This window comes from Triticum aestivum, chromosome 3A, assembly GCF_018294505.1.
Source record: "Triticum aestivum cultivar Chinese Spring chromosome 3A, IWGSC CS RefSeq v2.1, whole genome shotgun sequence".
NCBI lineage: Eukaryota > Viridiplantae > Streptophyta > Magnoliopsida > Poales > Poaceae > Triticum > Triticum aestivum.
The window spans coordinates 96,728,723-96,745,661 of NC_057800.1; positions in this window are offsets into that span (position 1 = coordinate 96,728,723).

Sequence of the window (16,939 nt, forward strand, 5' to 3'; positions counted from 1 at the left end):
AACAGAGTCTTAGTCATCTTGCCCATGAGGCATGGTTCGCAAGCATCAACTGATTCATAATCAAGTGATTCCAAAAGCCCATCAGCATGGATTTTCTTCATGCGCTTTACACCAATATGACCTAAACGGCAGTGCCATAAATAAGTTGCACTATCATTATTAACTTTGCATCTTTTGGCTTCAATATTATGAAAATGTGTATCACTACGATCGAGATCCAACAAACCATTTTCATTGGGTGTATGACCATAGAAGGTTTTATTCATGTAAACAGAACAACAATTATTCTCTAACTTACATGAATAACCGTATTGCAATAAACATGATCCAATCATATTTATGCTCAACGCAAACACTAAATAACATTTATATTAGGTTTAACACTAATACCGAAAGTATAGGGAGTGTGCGATGATGATCATATCAATCTTGGAACCATTTCCAATACACATCGTCACTTCACCCTTAACTAGTCTCTGTTCATCCTACAACTCCCGTTTCGAGTTACTATTCTTAGCAACTGAACCAGTATCAAATATCGAGGGGTTGCTATGAACACTATTAAAGTACACATCAATAATCTGTATATCAAATATACCATTGTTCACTTTGCCATCCTTCTTATCCGCCAACTACTTGGGGTAGTTCCGCTTCCAGTGACCAGTCCCTTTGTAGTAGAAGCACTTAGTCTCATGCTTAGGACAAGACTTGGGCTTCTTCACTTGAGCAGCAACTTTCTTGCCGTTCTTCTTGAAGTTCCCTTTCTTTCCCTTTGCCCTTTTCTTGAAACTAGTGGTCTTGTTAATCATCAACACTTGATGCTCTTTCTTGATTTCTACCTTCATCGATTTCATCATCATGAAAAGCTCGGGAATCGTTTTCATCATCCCTTGCATATCATAGTTCATCACGAAGTTCTACTAACTTGGTGATGGTGACTAGAGAATTCTGTCAATCACTATTTTATCTGGAAGATTAACTCCCACTTGATTCAAGCGATTGTAGTACCCAGACAATCTGAACACATGCTCACTGCTTGAGCTATTCTCCTCCATCTTTTAGCTATAGAACTTGTTGGAGACTTCATATCTCTCAACTCGGGTATTTGCTTGAAATATTAACTTCAACTCCTGGAACATCCATATGATCCATGACGTTCAAAACGTCTTTGAAGTCCCGATTCTAAGCTGTTAAGCATGGTGCATTAAACTATCAAGTAGTCATCATATTGATCTAGCCAAACATTCATGACGTCTGCATCTGCTCATGCAATAGGTCTGTCACCTAGCGGTGCATTAAGGACATAATTCTTCTGTGCAGCAATGAGGATAAACCTCAGATCACGGATCCAATCCGCATCATTGCTACTAACATCTTTCAACTTAGTTTTCTCCAGGAACATATCAAAAATAAAACACGGGAGCTAAACGCGAGCTATTGATCTACAACATAGATATGCTAATACTACCAGAACTAAGTTCATGATAAATTTAAGTTCAATTAATCATATTACTTAAGAACTCCCACTTAGAAAGACATCCCTCTAATCTTCTAAGTGATCACGTGATCCAAATCAACTAAACCATAACTGATCATCACGTGATGGAGTAGCTTTCAATGGTGAACATCAATATGTTGATCATATCTACTATATGATTCACGCTCGACCTTTCGGTCTTAGTGTTCCGAGGCCATATCTGCATATGCTAGGCTCGTCAAGTTTAAATTGAGTATTCTGCGTGTGCAAAACTGGCTTGCACCCGTTGTAGATGGACGTAGAGCTTATCACACCCGATCATCATGTGGTGTCTGGGCATGACGAACTTTGGCAACGGTGCATACTCAGGGAGAACACTTTTTTCTTGAAATTTAGTGAGAGATCATCTTATAATGCTACCGTCAATCAAAGCAAGATAAGATGCATAAAAGATAAACATCACATGCAATCAATATAAGTGATATGATATGGCCATCATCATCTTGTGCTTGTGATCTCCATCTCCGAAGCACCGTCATGATCACCATCGTCACCGGCTCGACACCTTGATCACCATCGTAGCATCGTTGTCATCTCGTCAATCTTATGCTTCCACGACTATCGCTACCGCTTAGTGATAAAGTAAAGCATTACAGCGCAATTGCATTGCATACAATAAAGCGACAACCATATGGCTCCTGCCAGTTGCCGATAACTCGGTTACAAAACATGATCAACTCATACAATAAAATTTAGCATCATGTCTTGACCATATCACATCAGAACATGCACTGCAAAAACAAGTTAGACGTCCTCTACTTTATTGTTGCAAGTTTTACGTGGCTGCTACGGGCTTAGCAAGAACCGTTCTTACCTACGCATCAAAACCACAACGATAGTTTGTCAAGTTGGTGCTGTTTTAACCTTCGCAAGGATCGGGCGTAGCCACACTTGGTTCAACTAAAGTTGGAGAAACTGACACTCGCCAGCCACCTGTGTGCAAAGCACGTCGATAGAACCAGTCTCGCGTAAGCGTACGCATAATGTCGGTCCAGGCGGCTTCATCCAACAATACCGTCGAACCAAAGTATGACATGCTGGTAAGCACTATGACTTATATCGCCCACAACTCACTTGTGTTCTACTCGTGCACAACATCAGTGCATAAACCTAGGCTCGGATGGCACTGTTGGGGAATGTAGTAATTTCAAAATTTTCCTACGCACACGCAAGATCATGGTGATGCATAGCAAGATCATGGCTCTTGCTAAGCCCGTAGGAGCCACGTAAAACTTGCAACAACAAAGTAGAGGACGTCTAACTTATTTTTGCAGGGCATGTTGCGATGTGATATGGTCAAGACATGATGCTAAATTTTATTGTATGAGATGATCATGTTTTGTAACCGAGTTATCGGCAACTGGCAGGAGCCATATGGTTGTCACTTTATTGTATGCAATGCAATCGCGCTGTAATGCTTTACTTTATCACTAAGCGGTAACGATAGTCGTGGAAGCATAAGATTGGCGAGACGACAACGATGCTACGATGGAGATCAAGGTGTCGCGCCGGTGACGATGGTGATCATGACGGTACTTCAAAGATGGAGATCACAAGTACAAGATGATGATGGCCATATCATATCACTTATATTGATTACATGTGATGTTTATCGTTTATGCATCTTATCTTGCTTTGATTGACCGTAGCATTATAAGATGATCCCTCACTAAATTATCAAAGTATAAGTGTTCTCCCTGAGCATGCACCGTTGCGAAAGTTCTTCGTGCTGAGACACCACGTGATGATCGGGTGTGATAGGCTCTATGTTCAAATACAACGGGTGCAAAACAGTTGCACACGCGGAATACTCAGGTTAAACTTGACGAACCTAGCATATAACAGATATGGCCTCGGAACACGGAGGCTGAAAGGTCGAGCGTGAATCATATAGTAGATATGATCAACATAGTGATGTTCACCATTGATACTACTCCATCTCACGTGATGACCGAACATGGTTTAGTTGATTTGGATCACGTGATCACTTGGAGGATTAGAGGGATATCTTTCTAAGTGGGAGTTCTTAAGTAATATGATTAATTGAATTTAAATTTATCATGAACTTTGTACCTGATAGTATCTTGCTTGTCTATGTTTGATTGTAGATAGATGGCTCATGATGTTGTTCCATTGAATTTTAATGTGTTCCTTGAGAAAGCAAAGTTGAAAGATGATGGTAGCAATTACACGGACTGGGTCCGTAACTTGAGGATTATCCTCATTGCTGCAGAAAAGAATTACGTCCTGGAAGCACCGCTAAGTGCCAAGCCTGCTGCAGGAGCAACACCAGATGTTATGAACGTCTGGCAGAGCAAAGCTGATGACTACTCGATAGTTCAGTGTGCCATGCTTTACGGCTTAGAACCGGGTCTTCAACGATGTTTTGAACATCATGGAGCATATGAGATGTTCCAGGAGTTGAAGTTAATATTTCAAGCAAATGCCCGGATTGAGAGATATGAAGTCTCCAATAAGTTCTATAGCTGCAAGATGGAGGAGAATAGTTCTGTCAGTGAACATATACTCAAAATGTCTGGGTATCATAATCACTTGACTCAACTGGGGGTTAATCTTCCTGTTGATAGTGTCATTGACAGAGTTCTTCAATCACTGCCACCAAGCTACAAAAGCTTCATGATGAACTATAATATGCAAGGGATGAATAAGACTATTTCTGAGCTCTTCGCGATGCTAAAAGCCGCGGAGGTAGAAATCAAGAAGGAGCATCAAGTGTTGATAGTCAATAAGACCACCAGTTTCAAGAAAAAGGGCAAAGGGAAGAAGAAAGGGAACTTCAAAAGAAGAACAGCAAACAAGTTGCTGCTCAGGAGAAGAAACCCAAGTCTGAACCTAAGCCTAAGACTGAGTGCTTCTACTGCAAGCAGACTGGTCACTGGAAGCGGAACTTCCCCAAGTATTTGGCAGATAAGAAGGATGGCAAAGTGAACAAAGGTATATGTGATATACATGTTATTGATGTGTACCTTACTAATGCTCACAATAGCACCTGGGTATTTGATACAGGTTCTGTTGCTAACATTTGCAACTCAAAATAGGGGCTACGGATTAAGCAAAGATTGGCTAAGGACGAGGTGACGATGCGCGTGGGAAATGGTTCCAAAGTCGATGTGATCGCGGTCGGCACGCTACCTCTACATCTACCTTCGGGATTAGTATTAGACCTAAATAATTGTTATTTGGTGCTAGCGTTGAGCATGAACATTATATCTGGATCTTGTTTGATGCGAGACGGTTATTCATTTAAATCAGAGAATAATGGTTGTTCTGTTTATATGAGTAATATCTTTTATGGTCATGCACCCTTGAAGAGTGGTCTATTTTTGATGAATCTCGATAGTAGTGATACACATGTTCATAATGTTGAAATCAAAAGATGCAGAGTTGATAATGATAGTGCAACTTATTTGTGGCACTGCCGTTTAGGTCATATCGGTGTAAAGCGCATGAAGAAACTCCATACTGATGGACTTTTGGAACCACTTGATTATGAATCACCTCGTACTTGCGAACCGTGCCTCATGGGTAAGATGACTAAAAGGCCGTTCTTCGGTACTATGGAGAGAGCAACAGATTTGTTGGAAATCATACATACAGATGTATGTGGTCTAATGAATGTTGAGGCTCATGGCGGATATCGTTATTTTCTCACCTTCATAGATGATTTAAGCATATATGGGTATATCTACTTAATGAAACATAAATCTGAAACATTTGAAAAGTTTAAAGAATTTCAGAGTGAAGTTGAAAATCATCGTAACAAGAAAATAAAGTTTCTATGATCTGATCGTGGAGGAGAATATTTGAGTTATGAGTTTGGTCTACATTTGAAACAATGTGGAATAGTTTCACAACTCACACCACCCGGAACACCACAGCGTAATGGTGTGTCCGAACGTCGTAATCGTACTTTATTAGATATGGTGCGATCTATGATGTCTCTTATTGATTTACCGCTATTGTTTTGGGTTTATGCTTTAGAGACGGCTGCATTCACGTTAAATAGGACACCATCGAAATCCGTTGAGACGACGCCTTATGAACTGTGGTTTGGCAAGAAACCAAAGTTGTCATTTCTGAAAGTTTGGGGCTGCGATGCTTATGTGAAAAAGCTTCAACCTGATAAGATCGAACCCAAATCGGAGAAATGTGTCTTCACAGGATACCCAAAGGAGACTCTTGGGTACACCTTCTACACAGATCCGAAGGCAAGACTTTTGTTGCTAAATTCAGAGTTTTTCTAGAGAAGGAGTTTCTCTCGAAAGAAGTGAGTGGGAGAAAAGTAGAACTTGATGAGGTATCTATACCTGCTCCCTTATTGGAAAGTAGTACATCACAGAAACCGGTTTCTGTGACACCTACACCAATTAGTGAGGAAGCTAATGATAATGATCATGAAACTTCAGATCAAGTTACTACCGAACCTCATAGATCAACCAGAGTAAGATCCGCACCAGAGTGGTACGATAATCCTGTTCTGGATGTCATGCTACTAGATCATGATGAACCTACGAACTATGAAGAAGCGATGGTGAGCCCACATTCCGCAAAATGGCTAGAAGCCATGAAATCTGAGATGGGATCCATGTATGAGAACAAAGTGTGGACTTTGGTTGACTTGCCCGTTGATCGGCAAGCAATTGAGTATAAATGGATCTTCAAGAAGAAGACTGACACTGATGGTAATGTTACTGTCTATAAAGCTCGACTTGTTGCGAAAGATTCTCGACAAGTTCAAGGGATTGACTACGATGAGACCTTCTCACCCGTAGCGATGCTTAAGTCTATCCAAATCATGTTAGCAATTGCCGCATTTTATGATTATGAAATTTGGCAAATGGATGTCAAAACTGCATTCTTGAATGGATTTCTGGAAGAAGAGTTGTATATGATGCAACCAGAAGGTTTTGTCAATCCAAAGGGAGCTAACAAAGTGTGCAAGCTCTAGCGATCCATTTATGGACTGGTGCAAGCCTCTCGGAGTTGGAATAAACACTTTGATAGTGTGATCAAAGCATTTGGTCTTATACAGACTTTTGGAGAAGCCTGTATTTACAAGAAAGTGAGTGGGAGCTCTGTAGCATTTCTGATATTATATGTGGATGACATATTATTGATTGGAAATAATATAGAATTTCTGGATAGCATAAAGGGATACTTGAATAAGAGTTTTTCAATGAAAGACCTCGGTGAAGCTGCTTACATATTGGGCATTAAGATCTATAGAGATAGATCAGGACGCTTAATTGGACTTTCACAAAGCACATACCTTGACAAAGTTTTGAAGAAGTTCAAAATGGATCAAGCAAAGAAAGGGTTCTTGCCTGTGTTACAAGGTGCGAAGTTGAGTAAGACTCAATGTCCGACCACTGCAGAAGATAGAGAGAAAATGAAAGATGTTCCCTATGCTTCAGCCATAGGCTCTATCATGTATGCAATGATGTGTACCATACCTGATGTGTGCCTTGTTATAAGTCTAGCAGGGAGGTACCAAAGTAATCCAGGAGTGGATCACTGGACAGTGGTCAAGAACATCCTGAAGTACCTGAAAAGAACTAAGGATATGTTTCTCGTATATGGAGGTGACAAAGAGCTCATCGTAAATGGTTATGTTGATGCAAGCTTTGACACTGATCCGGATGATTCTAAATCACAAACCGGATACGTATTTACATTAAACAGTGGAGCTGTCAGTTGGTGCAGTTCTAAACAAAGCGTCGTGGCGGGATCTACATGTGAAGCGGAGTACATAGCTGCTTCGGAAGCAGCAAATGAAGGAGTCCGGATGAAGGAGTTCATATCCGATCTAGGTGTCATACCTAGTGCATCGGGTCCAATGAAAATCTTTTGTGACAATACTGGTGCAATTGCCTTGGCAAAGGAATCCAGATTTCACAAGAGAACCAAGCACATCAAGAGACGCTTCAATTCCATTCGGGATTTAGTCCAAGTGGGAGACATATAAATTTGCAAGATACATACGGATCTGAATGTTGCAGACCCGCTGACTAAGCCTCTTCCACGAGCAAAACATGATCAGCACCAAGACTCCATGGGTGTTAGAATCATTACTGTATAATCTAGATTATTGACTCTAGTGCAAGTGGTTGACTGAAGGAAATATGCCCTAGAGGCAATAATAAAGTTATTATTTATTTCCTTGTATCATGATAAATGTTTATTATTCATGCTAGAATTGTATTAACCGGAAACATAATACATGTGTGAATACATAGACAAACAGAGTGTCACTAGTATGCCTCTACTTGACTAGCTCGTTGATCAAAGATGGTTATGTTTCCTAACCATAGACATGAGTTGTCATTTGATTAACGGGATCACATCATTAGGAGAATGATGTGATTGACTTGACCCATTCCGTTAGCATAGCACTTGATCGTTTAGTTTGTTGCTATTGCTTTCTTCATGACTTATACATGTTCCTATGACTATGAGATTATGCAACTCCCGTTTACCGGAGGAACACTTTGTGTGATACCAAACTTCACAATGTAACTGGGTGATTATAAAGGTGCTCTGCAGGTGTCTCCGAAGGTACTTGTTGGGTTGGCGTATTTCGAGATTAGGATTTGTCACTCCGATTGTCGGAGAGGTATCTCTGGGCCCTCTCGGTAATGCACATCACTTAAAGCCTTGCAAGCATTGCAGCTAATGAGTTATTTGCGGGATGATGTATTACATAACGAGTAAAGAGACTTGCTGGTAACGATATTGAACTAGGAATTAAGATACCGACGATCGAATCTCGGGCAAGTAACATACCGATGACAAAGGGAACAACGTATGTTGTTATGCGGTCTGACCGATAAAGATCTTCGTAGAATATGTAAGAGCCAATTTGAGCATCCAGGTTCCACTATTGGTTATTGAACGGAGACGTGTCTCGGTCATGTCTACATTGTTCTCGAACCCATAGGGTCCGCATGCTTAACGTTACGATGACAGTTTCATTATGAGTTTATATGTTTTGATGTACCGAATGTTGTTCAGAGCCCCGTATGTGATCACGGACATGACGAGGATTCTCAAAATGGTCGAGACATAAAGATTGATATATTGGAAGCCTATGTTTGGACATCGGAAGTGTTCCGGGTGAAATCGGCATTTTACCGGAGTACCGGGAGGTTACTGGAACCCCCCGGTAACCTAATGGGCCTTAATGGGCCTGGTGGAGGAAGTAGAGAGGAGGCCAAGGGGCAGCCGTGCACTCCTCCCCCCAAGTCCTAATTGGACAAGGAGGGGGGCGGCACCCCCCTTTTCCTTTCCCCTCTTTCTCTCCTTCCCCCCAAGTCCTGGTCCAACATGGAAACGGAGGGAGTCCTACTCCCAGTGGGAGTAGGACTCCTCCTAGCGCGCCCCTTGCCTGGCCGCACCTCCTCCCCCTTTCTCCTTTATATACGGGGGCAGGGGGGCACCCCATAGACACAACAATTGATCATTGATCTCTTAGCCGTGTGCGGTGCCCCCCTCCACCATAATCCTCGATAATATTGTAGCGGTGCTTAGGCGAAGCCCTGCGACGGTAGAACATCAAGATCGTCACCACACCGTTGTGTTGACGGAACTCTTCCCCAATATTCTTCTGGATCGGAGTCCGGGGATCGTCATCGAGCTGAACGTGTGCTAGAACTCGGAGGTGCCGTAGTTTCGGTGCTTGATCGGTCGGGCCGTGAAGACGTACGACTACATCAACCACGTTGTGCTAATGCTTCCGCTTTCGGTCTACGAGGGTACGTAGACAACACTCTCCTCTCTTGTTGCTATGCATCACCATGATCTTGCATGTGCGTAGGAATTTTTTTGAAATTACTATGTTCCCCAACAGTAGCAACACGTTCTTCTTTAGCTCTTGGCTCTTCTTGTTCATCGGCTGATGCAGCCGGAATGTCTTCAGCAACTTTGGCTTTAGACTCATGGATGTTCGCAGTAGGAGAGGCTTCAGGAAATACTTCGCGTGATACCGAGTGGTGTTATTCTCCTTCTGGAACGCTTGACAGAGGGATTTGTGGCCTTGGTCCTTTGCGAAGCCTGCAGAGTGCGGGCAACGCCTTTGGAGAGGGAGTTGGCTGGGCCACAAAGTCATCGTCTTCAAGCACCGAAGTGGTGACTTGATGTGGGGGAGTACTTGGTGATTCTTCTTGGCAGGGGGAGTCTTGAGGGTGATCATCCCATGAATCATCCTAAGCAATTGGCGTCAAAGGACGACCAATGCTGATGAGTTTGCTGTTCGTCAGAACAGCCGATGATACCATATTGTGCTCGATCTGAGGAAGGACGTCATCCTCTTCAACACTGTCGTGGTGACCAATGTCTTCAGCTGCGGTGGGGTCAACAACTGGATCTTATTTAGCTTCACTAGCCTCTTTGGTAGCAGGCTCATGAACTATCAACTGATGCTCATGCTGTTCAGACACAGGACAAGCCAGTGAGATCGGCTCGACGACAAGGGGCTCTGTGGGAGTAGCCCGATCTTTCTTCTTGGTTTTTCTCTTCTTCGTGAGTGGAGCGTCGTCAGTGGTGTGCTTGGTCTTGCGCTTGCTGGCTTCGGCTTCAGCTGCCCTTGTTTTCTTGAGCTCCGAAGCCACTGCAGGGACCTTAGGATTTGAGCCTGTCATACTGGCAGGGAAGACAATGCGAGGTTCCTCCTGCCTGGATGCTTCAGCTTGGGCCACAACAGGCTTCTTCTTCTTCTTGGCAGCCATTCTGGGGTCAATGCCAGGTCGCCCCAGAGCCTTGCGCTTTTCAGCTTCATTGTAGCCTTGAATACATTTGGCAGCCAGATATTTCATGCACTCTCGAGAACCTTTAGCTTCTTCACGTTTCTTGTGAAATGCCTCCTTGAGCTCATGCATCATTTGCTTGAAGTTTTGGACGTCTGTTACGCTGAGTTGGGCCATGTGCTTCTTGAACTGAGCCTTTTCATAGTCAATCTTGTGCTTCAGCTCAACAATTCTCTGTGTAAGAGCCAGCTCAGGAGCAATGGCTCCATGGAAGGAGACGCTGAGGCCAATTGGGAGTTGAAGATCATCAAAACTGAGGTCTGGGCTGTCGAACCACTCATCAATTAACTTGTACAGGATCTCCACATCAAAGAGGGGAAGATCATTGAAGATTTCCGCCTCTTGCTTGCTCTTTATAAGCAGATCAAGAGCATCATCGCCAAGATCGTCGTTGCTAGACAGATCAATGGCTTCGTTCTCATTCCTCAGAACAGCAGCAGGGGTCAATGCTTGACCAGTAGGTTGCATGGGCTTCTTTATCTTGTCAGACTTGATGATGCGAGAGAGATCTTCAGACTGCACACTGGCTTCAGGAGTTGCAGTGGCCAGAGGCTTCGCACGCGAAAATTTTGGTGCAGAGGAGGGCTTTGAAGCCTTTGGTTTGTTCTGCTTCACAGGCTTCGGTGGTGCAGGCGCTTCGTCAGAATCAGCGTCATCTGCAGAGTGATCCACGGCTGCCCCTTGAACCTGAATGTGAGTGATGAGACCTTCAAGGTTGTAGAAGGGCCCAACAATATTGGGTTCAGCATCGCGTGTGCCGTCGGCATGAGGAGCAGAGGGACCGGGGTTGAAGTCTAACCCAAGTGACTTCTTGTTCTCTTTGGCAGAAGTTTTGGCAAACTGGAAGTTGCGCTTAAAGAGATTGTCTTCACGACACCATAACAGAGAGGATGGGTCGGCATTAGTAGGCTGAGGTCCACGGATCATGCACGGGTAGAAGCCTTGAGCAATGTCTTCAGACTTCGACTTGGGCTGAAGAACTTTGTATGTAATATCTCCCCAGGGGCCCTTGATGGCATTCTGTAACACCCACGATGCGGCTATATCTCCCACGTGTCGGAACACGACTTAGAGGCATAACCGCATTGTAGGCATGTCGCAGGAGGGGTAATCTTTACACATCCCATGTACTGAATAAGAAAAAGGTAAAGACTTGGCTTACAATCGCCACTTCACACAATACATAAGTATAGCATTACATAATCCAGAATACAATCAAGGTCCGACTACAGAACCAAAATAATAGAAGACTACCCCTAATTCTATAGATCCCCGATTGCCCCAACTGGGCTCCACTACTGATCAACTGGAAATGGAACAACATAACGAACACGATCTTCATTGCGCTCCTCCTTGAGCTCGGTTGCGTCACCTGCATGGTATCATCGGCACCTGCAATCTAGTTTTGGAAGTAATCTGTGAGTCACGGGGACTCAGCAATCTCACACCCTCGCGATCAAGACTATTTAAGCTTGTGGGTAGGGAAAAGGTAGGTGAGGTGGAGCTGCAACAAGCACTAGCATATATGGTGCTAACTTACGCTAAAGAGAGCGAGAAGAGAAGCAAAGCACATTCGTGAACTAGAAGTGATCAAGAAGTGATCCTAAAACTACTTACGTTCAAGCATAACTCCAACACCGTGTTCACTTCCCGGACTCCGCCGAGAAGAGACCATCACGGCTACACACGCGGTTGATGCATTTTAATTAAGTTTAGTGTCAAGTTTTCTACAACCGGACATTAACAAATTCCCATCTGCCCATAACCGCGGGCACGGTTTTCGGAAGTTCAAATCCCTGCAGGGGTGTTCCAACTTAGCCCATAACAAGCTCTCACGGTCAATGAAGGATATTCCTTCTCCCAGGAAGATCCGATCAGACTCGGAATCCCGGTTACAAGACATTTCGACAATGGAAAAACAAGACCAGCAAAGCCACCCAGATGTGCCGACAAATCCCGATAGGAGCTGCACATATCTGATTCTCAGGGCACACCGGATGAGCAAGACGTCGGTTTGGCATAAACCCTGGTTGCCCAGGGGGCACCGGACATCGCTCAGTCTGGACCAACTCTTAGAGAAGCTCCGACCCCCGGGGGGGTTAAAATAAAGATGACCCTTGGGTTGGCCAACCCAAGGGAAAAAGGCTAGGTGGCAAATGGTAAAACCAAGGCTGGGCCTTGCTGGAGGAGTTTGATTCAAGGCGAACTGTCAAGGGGTTCCCATTATAACCCAACCGCATAAGGAACGCAAAATCAAGGAACATAACACCGGTATGACGGAAACTAGGGTGGCAAGAGTGGAACAAAACACCAGGCATAAGGCCGAGCCTTCCACCCTTTACCAAGTATATAGATGCATTAATATAATAAAAGATATTGTGATATCCCAACAAATATCCATGTTCCAACATGGAACAAACTCCATCTTCACCTGCAACTAACAACGCTATAAGAGGGGCTGAGCAAAGCGGTAACATAGCCAAACAACGGTTTGCTAGACAAGGTGGGTTAGAGGTTTGACATGGCAATATGGGAGGCATGATATAGCAAGTGGTAGGTATCACTGTTGGGGAACGTAGTAATTTCAAAAAATTTCCTACGCACACGCAAGATCATGGTGATGCATAGCAACGAGAGGGGAGAGTGTTGTCTATGTACCCTCATAGACCGGCAACGGAAGCGTTGACACAACGTAGAGGAAGTAGTCGTACGTCTTCCCGATCCGACCGATCCAAGTACCGAACGTACGGCACCTCCGAGTTCTGCACACGTTCAACTCGGTGACGTCCCTCGAGCTCCGATCCAGCAAAACGTCGAGGGAGAGTTTCGTCAGCACGATGGCGTGATGACGGTGATGATGTTCTACCGATGCAGGGCTTCGCCTAAGCACCGCTATGATATGACCGAGGTGGAATATGGTGGAAGGGGGTACCGCACACGGCTAAGGAACGATCACAAAGATCAACTTGTGTGTCATGGGGTGCCCCCTTGCCCCCGTATATAAAGGAGGGAGAGGGGGAGGTGCAGCCGGCCCTAGGGGTGCGCCTGGAGGAGTCCTACTCCCACCGGGAGTAGGACTCCCCCCTCTTGCCTTGTTGGAAAAGGAAGGGGGAAGGGAGAAAGAGGAAAGGGGGGCGCCGCCCCCCCTTCCTTATCCTATTCGGACTAGGGGGGAGGGGGCGCGTGGCCTGCCCTGGCCGGCCCTCCTCTTCTCCCTTATGGCCCATGTAGGCCCAATAACCCCCGGGGGGTTCCGGTAACCCCCCGATACTCCGGTAAAATCCTGATTTCACCCGGAACGTTTCCGATATCCAAATATAGGCTTCCAATATATCAATCTTTATGTCTCGACCATTTCGAGACTCCTCGTCATGTCCATGATCACATACGGGACTCCGAACAACCTTCGGTACATCAAAACACAAAAACCCTAATTACGATCGTCACCGAACTTTAAGCGTGCGGACCCTAGAGTCAATAATCTAGTTCACATCGCCATGTGATTTAATACCAATAGTTCACATCACCATCTGATTAACACCCATAGTTCACATCGACATGTGACCAACACCCAAAGGGTTTACTAGAATCAATAATCTAGTTCACATTGCTATGTGATTAACACCCAAAGAGTACTAAGGTGTGATCATGTTTTGCTTATGAGAGAAGTTCAGTCACCGGGTCTGCCACATTCAGATCCGTAAGTATTTTGCAAATTTCTTTGTCAACAATGCTCTGCATGGAGCTACTCTAGCTAATTGCTCCCACTTTCAATATGTATCCAGATTGAGATTTAGATCATCTGGATCAGTGTCAAAATTTGCATCGACGTAACCCTTTACGACGAACCTTTTTGTCACCTCCATAATCGAGAAACATATCCTTATTCCACTAAGGATAATTTTGACCAATGTCCAGTGATCTACTCCTAGATCATTGTAGTCCCTTGCCAAAAACAGTGTAGGGTATACAATAGATCTGGTACACATCATGGCATATTTTATATAACCTATGGCCAAGGCATCGGGAATGACTTTCATTCTCTTTCTATCTTCTACCGTGGTCGGGCTTTGAGTCTTACTCAGTTTCACACCTTGTAACACAGGCAATAACTCTTTCTTTGACTGTTCCATTTTGAACTACTTCAAAATCATGTCAAGGTATGTACTCATTGAAAAACTTATCGAGCATCTTGATCTATCTCTATAGATCTTGATGCTCAATATGTAAGCAGCTTCACCGAGGTCTTTCTTTGAAAAACTCCTTTCAAACACTCCTTTATGCTTCGCAGAATAATCCTACATTATCTTCGATCAACAATATGTCATTCACATATACTTATCAGAAATGATGTAGTGCTCCCACTCACTTTCTTGCAAATACAGGCTTCACCGCAAGTCTGTATAAAACTATATGCTTTGATCAACTTATCAAAGCGTATATTCCAACTTCGAGATGCTTGCACCAGTCCATAGATGGATCGCTGGAGCTTGCATATTTTGTTAGTACCTTTAGGATTGACAAAACCTTCTGGTTGCATCATATGCAACTCTTCTTTAATAAATCTAATAAGGAATGCAATTTTGTTTATCCATTTGCCAGATTTCATAAAATGCGGCAATTGCTAACATGATTCGGACAGACTTAAGCATAGATACGAGTGAGAAACTCTCATCGTAGTCAACACCTTGAACTTGTCGAAAACCTTTTTGCGACAATTCTAGCTTTGTGGATAGTAACACTACTATCAGTGTCCATCTTCCTCTTGAAGATCCATTTAATCTCAATGGCTCGCCGATCGTTGGTCAAGTCAATCAAAGTCCATACTTTGTTCTCATACATGGATCTCATCTCAGATTTCATGGCCTCAAGCCATTTCGCGGAATCTGGGCTCATCATCGCTTCCTCATAGTTCGTAGGCTCATTATGGTCAAGTAACATGACCTCCAGAACAGGATTACCGTACCACTCTCGTGCGAATCTCACTCTGGTTTACCTACGAGGTTTCGATAGTAACTTGATCTGAAGTTACATGATCTTCATCATTAGCTTCCTCACTAATTGGTGTAGTAGTCACAGGAACAGATTTCTGTGGTGAACTCCTTTCCAATAAGGGAGCAGGCACAGTTACCTCATCAAGTTCTACTTTCCTCCCACTCACTTCTTTCGAGAGAAACTCCTTCTCTAGAAAGACTCCGAATTTAGCAACAAAAGCCTTGCCTTTGGATCTGTGATAGAAGGTGTACCCAATAGTCTCCTTTGGGTATCCTATGAAGACACATTTCTCCGATTTGGGTTTGAGCTTATCAGGATGAAACTTTTTCATATAAGCATCGCAGCCCCAAACTTTAAGAAATGACAGCTTAGGTTTCTTGCCAAACCATAGTGCATACAGTGTCATCTCAACGGATTTAGATGGTGCCCTATTTAACGTGAATGCAGTTGTCTCTAATGCATAACCCCGAAACGATAGTGGTAGATCGGTAAGAGACATCATAGATCGTACCATATCTAATAAAGTATGGTTATGACGTTCGGACACATCATTACACTGTGGTGTTCCAGGTGGCGTGAGTAGTGAAACTATTTCACATTGTTTTAACTGAAGGCCAAACTCGTTAACTCAAATATTTTACTTCTGCGATCATATCGTAGAAACTTTTATTTTCTTGTTACGATGATTCTCCACTTTACTCTGAAATACTTTGAACTTTTCAAATGTTTTAGACTTGTGTTTCATCAAGTAGATATACCCATATCTGCTCAAATCATCTGTGAAGGTTAGAAAATAATGATATCCGCCGCGAGCCTCAACACTCATCGGACCGCATACATCAGTATGTATTATTTCCAATAAGTCAATTGCTCGCTCCATTGTTCTGGAGAACGGAGTATTAGTCATCTTGCCCATGAGGCATGGTTCGCAAGCATCAAGTGATTCATAACCAAGTGATTCCAAAAGTCCATCGGCATAGAGTTTCTTCATGCGCTTTACACCAATATGACCTAAACGGCAGTGCCACAAATAAGTTGCACTATCATTATTAAATTTGCATCTTTTGGTTTCAATATTATGAATATGTGTATCACTACGATCGAGATCCAACGAACCATTTTCATTGGGTGTGTAACCATATAAGGTTTTATTCATGTAAACAGAACAACAATTTATTCTCTTACTTAAATGAATAACCGTATTACAATAAACATGATCAAATCATATTCATGCTCAACGCAAACACCAAATAACACTTATTTAGGTTTGCCGGTGTCAAAACCGGTGGATCTCGGGTAGGGGGTCCCGATCTGTGCGTCTAGGCCGGATGGTAACAGGAGACAAGGGACACGAAGTTTTACCCAGGTTCGGGCCCTCTCGATGGAGGTAAAACCCTACGTCCTGCTTGATTAATACTGATGATATGGGTAGTACAAGAGTAGATCTACCACGAGATCGAGGAGGCTACACCCTAGAAGCTAGCTTATGGTATGATTGTTGATGTGTCTGTTGTCCTACGGACTAAAACCCCCCGGTTTATATAGACACCGGATAGGGTTAGGGTTACATAGAGTCGGTTACAAT